This window comes from Symphalangus syndactylus, chromosome 10 (genome assembly GCF_028878055.3).
Source record: "Symphalangus syndactylus isolate Jambi chromosome 10, NHGRI_mSymSyn1-v2.1_pri, whole genome shotgun sequence".
Taxonomy (NCBI): Eukaryota; Metazoa; Chordata; class Mammalia; order Primates; family Hylobatidae; genus Symphalangus; species Symphalangus syndactylus.
In genome coordinates this window covers 121,161,839-121,171,477 of record NC_072432.2, presented here as the reverse complement: position 1 = coordinate 121,171,477, position 9,639 = coordinate 121,161,839, and the positions used below count along the sequence as shown (strand labels likewise).

General features: G+C 43.7%; 1 pseudogene; it reads right to left on the bottom strand.

The window, feature by feature from the left end:
* Positions 1-5,538: 5,538 nt before the first annotated feature.
* On the bottom strand, positions 5,539-7,700 carry LOC129491449 (sphingolipid delta(4)-desaturase DES1-like; annotated as a pseudogene).
* Positions 7,701-9,639: the final 1,939 nt, after the last annotated feature.

Sequence of the window (9,639 nt, the reverse complement as noted above, 5' to 3'; positions counted from 1 at the left end):
CCCCCATACTCCCCAGAGAGAAGATGGTGAGATTTGGGGCCCCTAAATAGCCCCCGTGAGGTTCCTGAGCCTCGACAGATAAGGCAGTATCTTTCTGTATATTCCCAGAGGGCAGAGATAACAATAGGCTCTATTCACAATGCTACTGTCAAAATGGTATGTTGCAAAATGAATTTCCTTGTTACTCTGAGAGAAAGAACAGTGTTTCTCCTTGACTTTGTAAGTGTCCCCTTCCCTATTCCGACAACCTTGCCAAGTGTATCAATACTTTTTTACAGTGGAAAATAGCATTTCTTCTCTTTAGAGGATCTGATTCCCAGCTTGGTGCCAACCAGTTGCATGTCGTCCTGATAAATGGTTTACTTTTTATTTTATTAGCAAAATGCAAGTGAGATCAATTCTTTGCTCTAAGACTGTCTACTGGATTTTAAGTTGTTTGAACTTGAGCATAGCTCTGGCTGAAATAGGCTCAAGATGTAAAAATCCACACACCCGCTGCCTCTGTACTCCTCAGGAGAGGAGCTGTAATTCACATCCACAGGCAGATCAATACTCCTGTGTCTATAGCCGCGAGCAATGTTTCCGCAGCATGGCACCCACAGTGCTTATACATGGAGAAGTCTGGTTATTGCCACTGTCTCTTTGGCTAGTTAAGGATTGTAAAGCTGTATACTTTCAAAACAGTCATGGATGTGTTCTGATGCTGAAGGCGTGATGACATATTAGTGTTCTGTGACTGCTGCAACAAATTGTCATAAACTTGGTGGCTTAACACTACGGAAGTTTATCCTTTCACAGTTCTGGAGGCCAGAGGTCTGAGATCCATCAGCCTACACTCCCAGTGGGGGCTTTAGGGGAGAACCCCTTCCCTGCCTCTTCCAGTATCTCCTCCTGGCATTCCTGGGCCTGAGGCTGCATCGCTCCGCTCTCTACCTCTTCTTCACATCGCCTCCTCTCCTGCGTGTGGGTGTCTTCTCTTCTGTCTCAAATCTCCCTCACCTGTCTCTTGCAAGGACATTTGTCACTGAATTTAGGGCCGACCTGGATAATCCTCCTCTCAAGAACTTTAACTCAGTCACATCTGCGAAAAGCCTTTTCCAAATCAGGTCACATCCACAGGTTCCAGAGATTTGATGTGGATATCTTTTTTGGGGAGGGTGCCTTTTGGTCTTCTACAGAGGAATAAGAATGACTTCTAATGGGATGACTTGCAGATATGTTCTCTCTAGTTCCATGCCTTGATGTTTGGAAACACAGAAAGATTTTTGTAGACTGGTACACTAGATGGTTCTAGGGAACAATATAGAAATGGCTATGTGCCTATATGGGTGCTATAATTCTGATTATTTAATTCCAATAGTGAAATCTCACTAATTTTAGATATTTTGCAGTGGATGTGATTTCTAAGACTCAGATATGCAAAAACAAAATGCTTAATTGTTTCCCTTTAATTTCTATCTCAAGCTTCATTTGCCTGAGAGTAAAAAAAAAAATCACTTTTTTTTTTTTTTTTTTTGAGATGGAGTCTTACTCTGTTGCCTGGGCTGGAGTGCAGTGGCATGATCTTGGCTCAGTGCAACCTCTGCCTCCTGAGTTCAAGCGATTCTCCTGCCTCAGCCTCCCGAGTAGCTGGGAGTACAGGCATGCGCCATCACCAGCTAATTTTTGTATTTCTAGTAGAGATGGGGTTTCATCATGTTGGCCAGGCTAGTCTCGAACTCCAGATGTCAGGTGATCCACCCGCCTCAGCCTTCCAAAATGCTGGGATTACAGGTGTGAGCCACTGCGCCTGGCCTCAAGTCACTTTTAAGCAGTCTTCAATAATTTCAGTCCTGGGCCAGGTGCGGTGGCTCACACCTGAAATCCCAGCACTTTGGGAGGCTGAGGCGGGCGGATCACAAGGTCAGGACATCGAGACCATCCTGGCTAATATGGTGAAACCCCATCTCTACTAAAAATACAAAAAATTAGCCAGGTATGGTGGCAGGTGCCTGTAATCCCAGCTACTTGGGAGGCTGAGGCAGGAGAATTGCTTGAACCTAGGAGGCGGAGGTTGCAGTGAGCTGAGATCACGCCACTGCACTCCAGCCTGGGCAACAGAGTGAGACTCTGTCTCAAAAAAAAAAAGAAATTTTTGTTTGTTTTGTTTTTTGACTCCCTTTAGGTTTAGAGTCAGTTAGAGATTTCCCCTATGCCTTGACCTTTTCCATGGAGTTCTAAGTTCCTGGTTTAAGTGGACTGCATAGTGCAGTGGTTACAAGTGAGCCCTCCACCCTACATGGCTTGCATTGAAAACCACCTCCTCTACTTTTTACTTCCTAATGGGTGATCTTAGCATTGCAGGTTGCCTTCTTGGGAAGCAGAGTATGAAATGCAGCATGTTGGCCAAGGAATGTCCTTGGGATCAGCTCCTGCAGAAGGAGCAGGAAGGCATCCAACTGTGATGCAGACCCAGTGACAGCCTTTGCCCACCCCACGGGAGCCCTGGAGCTAGGATGACCCTTCGGAGTTGTCCCACGCTGGGTTGCCCTGAGAACTGATGAGATCTTGGCAAGGCAGCTCTCTGCCTTGGGGCAATCCCTTAAGGGGCTGACAGCTGGAGGCCATCTGCTAATAGCCCCTGGCAGCAGTGGATCTAGGTGATGCATCCCTGTGTTCACTACACTGTACCGTCATGCTGTTTGGATTTGCTTCTTCATCTTGTGTTCTGGGAGCAGCTACTCCAGGATGCCGGTGCCCCTGTTCTTTGTCGGGGAAATGTGGAAGAGGAGGGTTTGTGGAATGAGCTGTAGTGCTCACCTCTGCAGCTGGTCTCCTGGCTACCTGAGGACTCATCTCCCTCTTCCAATCTCCATTCAGGATCCCTTTCTGCCTTGGCTAGCACCTTTGCTGGTCCTGGCAGTTAACATGTGGCCTAACACAGGCTGTTACCTCTGAGGCAGTCTGAATCCTGAGCACCACCCCCTGCTCAGGCTGACACTCCTGCCATTCCTGGTCCATTTGCTGTCAAACTGGATAAGGGAGTGCCGAGAGGTGACCATGTGGACCCGTCCTACCCCCATTTTGTCACAGCATCCCTACCTCCTCCTGATGACCAGGGTCAATTAGCCCTGCTGGATTGTTATCTCTCCTTGTTGCCTGCTGGTCGCTTGGCATGAGATGTTAAAGTACCCAGGAGGCACAGTCACAGCTTAAACTTCAATGGAAGTTGCTGTGTCCACTGGAAGAAGAGTTCTCCATCTGGGAACCATGAGTTGCAGAGCCCAGAGTTCTGAGAACAGAAAACATAAATTCCTCATTGGCCACTGAGAGGGATGGCACACGGGATACCCCTTGACTCCAGGTCATGAATCCTTCCCTTTGGGTCTAGCACCATATAACAGTTTCCATTCAAAATGGAAATGCACTGGGGTACCCATCATCTGAAAGCATCACTGTCAAGCTTTGATGTCTAAGTTGTTATTGATCCTGGCACTATTCCCGGCCCTGTGTGATCCTGGCCTCTGTTCCCTCTAATCCTCTCAGTGGGTCTTCCCCCAGCCTTGGATAGTTTCATCACAGGTGTGTATTGACTAGTGTGTGCTGAATACTGAAATCCAGAGTTCTCCTGCTGTGCAGTTATCTCCTTCAAACTCCAGCTGCCTTGGTCCCTCCAGAGTCTGGGATCTATCTCCCCAGCTTAAGGGGTTTACCAGGTTCCTTCTGTTGTCACGCGGCTCTCTCCTGGACACCCTCCCTAGGCCTTGCCCGAGACCATCACAGCCTGGCTCTGTTTGCTTCTCATCTCTCAGGGATCAAGTCCTTCACCACTTTACTGCCAATCTCCTGAAAACCACTTCCCATATATTTTGTGCAGTCATTGATTCTTTCAGCATAGAGGATAAATCCCTGTGGAAGCAGCATTTGTGCTGGGGCTTTTGAAACCTAAAGGTTATTATTATTATTTTTTCTCCTTCAGTTTCTCCTTGACCTCTTTCCTTTTGGGGCAATGTCAGCCTGGAACTTCCTGGCCTGAAAAGCAAAGGGTCACAGGTTGAAGTAACGATAGGAAAGGCAAAACCAAAAATAAATATTCCTTAACAGTGTCCCTTTTGTTCTGCCAACACTGCGAGTCAAACCATTTCTTTCACCTTGATCAAGTTTTATTGTCATAACTGAGGAAGAGACACAGAAGGTTGTGTTGGTGTCTGAAGTTTATTTATTCTTGATTTTATTTTGTGGGGGAAATTGCCCACCTAAGCACATGAGTTCTTTGAGAAACAAGTGTCCCATTTCAGAAACTTTAAAAGCAGCTTAAGCCAATTCCAGTGTGCCCCACAGATTTCTCCCCACGGTGGCTAAGATCCATTTCTTCTCACTTTAATGTTGACGGGCTTTGCTTTCGCTGGTGTGTCTGGGTCTCTAAAGCCAAGCATCCACTAGCGCACGTTCTTGGTTGCGGGGGTGGTGGCGGGGAGAGAAACATGGCCTCTCTCTGCAGGGTCCTCATAAATCTTGCTCTCTGTGGGTACCTTGGGGAAAGTGGAGGTGAGAACTCTGGGATTTAGACCCCTTTCAGCATCTAGCTCTGCAGTGCCTGACTTAGAAAGTCTCAGCTGCTCTAAATTAATTTTGGAGGAGTGTGGGGACTTGGGTTAAGTGGCCTCCACTGAGGTACGCTGAATATTCATTGCAGTTGATCTCCAAATGGCAAAATGTTAACATTTAACATTCCGCTGAAGCTGAATTGAAGGCCAGTTATCACCATTGAGGAAAAAACAGGTACAAGAATGAATCTGACATTTTATTAAGAATTAAATTTGTTGCTGTTACTTACAGTGGAAAATGCACATTTACTATGTATGGCCTCCAACACAGCCATATAAAAAGTCTTGGCATCTTGGTTAGACATGTATATACTTTCTACACAATTATAATTGTGTATAACATAATTTAGCTTTTGAGAGTACATTTAAAAAAATTCAATAAGTATGAGTAAGACTGTATAGGATTCAACACTGTCTAATTCAGGTAAAACAGTACCTAATTTAGGTACAATAGTAAAAATTAAAAATGAGTAATCCAGCTTGTAGTGATATTTCTATTTCATCCTTTTATACTATGATCACCCAGGGATGCTTTTTTTGGTGGTGAAATTTTAAAGCAAGCTTACCTCAGTACCCAGGTATCTCCTTATATAAAGGCAATCAAATACAAAAACATGATAAATACTATCAGTGTGATTAATAGCTTAGTTTATTAGCTGTTTTAATAAAATACAACTTTATAGTGAAAAAAATATACTGAAGTAGCTTTTTTTTTTTTTTTTTTTGAGACGGAGTCTTGCTCTATTGCCAGGCTGGAGTGCAGTGGTGCGATCTCAGCTCACTGCAACCTCTGCCTCCCAGGTTAAAGCAATTCTCCTGCCTCAGCCTCCCAAGTAGCTGGGACCACAGTCACACACCACCACACCCAGAATTTTTATATGTTTAGTAGAGACAGGGTTTCACCATGTTGCCCAGGATGGTCTCAATCTTTTGACCTCGTGATCTGCCGCCTTGGCCTCCCGAAGTGCTGAGATTACAGGCGTGAGCCACCACGCCCAGCTGGAAGTAGCTTTTAAAAAGTATTTTTAATGATATGCTTACAAAATGACAGATGTAGGTGAAAAAAAACCCTCAGTAATGACAATATAATGAACCAGTCTCCTGGGAGCAAAGCTGAACACTACAGAGACAGGCTGGCTGCTTAAAGTCAAATTAGCTTCTTAATACCATGGAGATCCTACTTGGAAATTGTACCAAGGTGGTTTCTAAGTATCACTGGTCTTAGTTTAATAATGCAAAAATTTCACCTTATCAGCTATTTTAAAGTTTCTGAGAAAAATTCCTTTGGTTCTAATGGCATAGACTCTAGTACTACCTGCCCTTTCTGATGGACCTTCCTTCTCAAGGAAGGTCTTACTACATCACCCAACGTGAAATCATACAGTTCTTTCATCCAGGAATTGTCATGGAGGAAGTTGTCATCTTCCTCACTAGTAAAAGGCTCCTCCCAGGAATGTTGGGGAAATCTTGATGTTCATTCTGAGAAACCACATCGAGGGTAAGTAAATTCAGGGGCCCACAATACCAGTATGTTTCACGTTGATGCAGGATTTTTCTTGGTCACTTTGTCAGCTGTGGACCTCTGGCCAGCAATGCCCCTACCTGGGCCTTGCTGGGGCATGCTACCTGCTGTAGGAGGCACTCCCCACCCGACTCAGCCCACCAGGCTGGCTCTGGCTTGTGCACTGGCTCAGCCCTTGGCCGGGCTGGGTGTGGTGCCCTAGGTCACCTGTGTTATAGCTTGTACCTGCATTTAGGAGCTCCTGAGCTCTTGTCCTGCATCCACGAAGGAGGAGAGGATATGCCGACAACTGAAGGGTGAGGAGGGTGGAGAAGACTTGTATTGAACAACGGAACAGCTCTCAGCAGAGAGGGAATGTGGGGGTGGTCCCCTATCCCCACAATCATGTGGTTTCTTTCTCAGTGTGACTGAGTCTGGGGCTTTTATGGGCTCAGGGTAGGGGAGTGCATGCTGATTGGTTTGTGAGTATGCAAAGAAAGGCTGAAGCAAAGCCACCACTCAAAGGTGGGCATAGCAGTGTAGAAAACCAATTAGGAAAGGGATGAATCAGAGGAAAGCATGCCAAATGTGAAGCAGGTTCTCAATCTGGTCTGTGGATTTGACTTGTAGCTTGATTTTTCAGGCTTTAAACTGTCTTCAGCTTTGGAGTTGGGGTTTCACTGGGGACCCACTCCATCTGTCTAGGCATTTGGCTACCTCCTGTCACTCCCAATGTCCCTTTAAGAACATGTAAAGTTTAGCTATAAGATGTCCAGAAATCGGATGCAAATCTAGAATAGGTAAGGATACTAGTAATGTATAAACTAAAGATTGAATTCCCAAACATAGTAAGTTGTGTCAAAAGTGACCTGGGTCACAGTATTGATAATTTTTAGATAAGAGATTGGTTTGGGGCTCATGAACAGAGGTTGAAAGGCATAAAAGAGAGGCTGAAGAATAACCCATATTAACTATCTGAAAATGGTGCAAAAGGTCAGCCCTCAAAATCAGTAGGAATATCTACATCAATGTCATCACCTCTGAGCTATCAGTGATTGTTCCATGTGATACCTCTTAATGGAAATCAAATGTAGAACCCCAATAGGAAGACTAGCAAACATTTTAAACTGCAATTCCACATAGCTTTGTAGTGGCCAAAGGTGTTATTTTGGGAAACCTCATGAATAGCCAGAGTCATAGAGTGGTTAATGCAGCTATCAAAGGCATTTGCCCAAAATATGACCCATTTCCAGTCCAAGTCTTTTACTAAATAAAACACAACCAACTGGGTGAGAACCATCGTAATTACACTTCACACCAGGTTGGGATCAGGTTTCATTTAGGATTTTATCTCTGGGTACCTTGCCAGGATCTCCTGGCACCAATTAATATGGGCTATGGGTATAGACCCTATAGAAGTCTTCTGTGTGACATGGTTCCCTATGACAGTGGTGGCTCACAGCTTCCGATTAGATGTTGTTTAGATGCATCATGTGTTCTATTAAACATAAGCATGCATTTTCAAATCCAGTTGTACTCGAGATGTACAATGTCTCTGTACACAGCTGAGCTGATGATGCCAAGATGGGCTTTAGTAAAAGGTGTTAGAACCGTTGCTGAAGTTCTGGATTTTGTGCAGTGATTCCATCTTCTACTTTGACACCTACAAAACCCTTAAGGCACTGAAATTTAGGAAGTAAAGGCGAGGTCACATTCATTTAGCTGCTGAATCAAATGTCTAATACCACTATAGTACAAAAAACCTGTAAGTGTTCCAAAATGTGCCCCAATACAGAATTTTCCAGCCTTGGGAACAGAAAGGAGAAAGATGCCTGTTGATTATATTTGTTTTTCTTTGTGAGTTTCATATGAGGAAAATCACTAAATCATTTTGCCTGTTCTCCCTAATGATGATAATTTCAGAAAGCCCCAAAATAAACAGAGCTTCTCGTTTACTGGCTCCAGGTGATGTTTGATCCTCATGGGTGTTGGCTCAGGCTACACGGTGGCAACAGCATGGATCTTTGTGCAAAACACATTTGTGTGCTCTGATCAAGGTCTTCTATACAAGCTCTACTGGACATTTACAAACACATTTTTGGTTATATTTCATTCCAAAAAGAGATTTTGGCCGGGTGCGGGTAGCTCACACCTGTATTCCCAGCAATTTGGGAGACCAAGGTGGAAGGATGGCTTGAATTCAGGAGTTCAAGACCAGACCAGCCTGAGCAACATAGTGAGACCTTGTCTCTACTAAAAAAAAAGAAAATTAGTGGGGTGTGGTGCATATTTGTAGTCCCAGCTACTCAGGAAGCTGAGGCAGGAAGATCACTTGAGCCTGAGAGATGGAGGCTGCAGTGAGCTATGATCTCGCCACTGCACTCCAGCCTGGGTGACAGAGTGAGACCCTGTCACAAAAACAAAAAACAAACACCAAATGTAACCCCAAAGAGATTTTATGTGACTGCAGCTTTAAATTATACTTAGTAGTGAAATGAACTATACTCCTGCAGCTAAATACCTGATTGAAACACCTCTTTCAATTATCTGAGTAAACTATAGAATACAAATGAAAGTTATTCCTATGAAAATATCTGGAGGGCAAAGAAAAAAATTAAACTATGTTCCCAAATAAATATTTTAAAGGGAAATAGGTTGACCAACCTCTGAAGGTCGGACAACATTTGCTAGCTGTAATCCTGTTCCCCATGAGGCTGCAGTTGGGCCACAGCATTGTTTTTGTTTCCTGCGTCAGCACTGTCAGAATGTTCCTCATGGGCTGAGGATTTTATCTTGTTCTGATGAGAGAAGGATTCCCACAGAGACCCAAATGACTAGTGTGTTAATCTGCTAGGGTTGCCATAACAAAGTACAGAGACTGTAACAAGTACAGAGACTTTCAACAACAGAATGTATTGTTTCACATTCTAAGGGCTAGAAGTCCAAGATCAAGGTGTCAGCAGGTTTGGTTTCTTCTGAGGCCTCTACTTGGCTTGTAGACAGCCACCTTCTCCCTGGGTCCTCATATGATCTTCCCTCTATGTGTGTCCCAAAACAATAGAATATACACTCTTCTTATCCGCACATAGCACATATTACAAAATCAACCACACAATTGTCCGTAAAACATTTCTCAACTAATTCAAAGAACCCGAAATCATGCCAAACATACTCAGACCACAGCATAATAAAAATATAAATTAATACTAAGAAAATCATTCAAAATCTTACAATTACATGGTAATTAAATAACCTGCTCCTGAATGACTTTTGGGTAAACAATGAAATTAAGGCAGATATCAAGACATTCTTTGAAATGAATGAGAACAGAGATACAACATACCAGAATCTCTGTGACACAGCTAAAGCAGTGTTAAGAGGAAAGTTTATAGCACTAAATACCCACATCAAAAAGTTAGAAATATATCAAATTGACAACCAAACAACACACCTAGAGGAACTATAGAAACAAATGCAAATCAACCACAAAGCTAGAAGACAAGAAATAACCAAAATCAGAGCTGAACTAAAGGAAATTGAAATGCAAAAAAC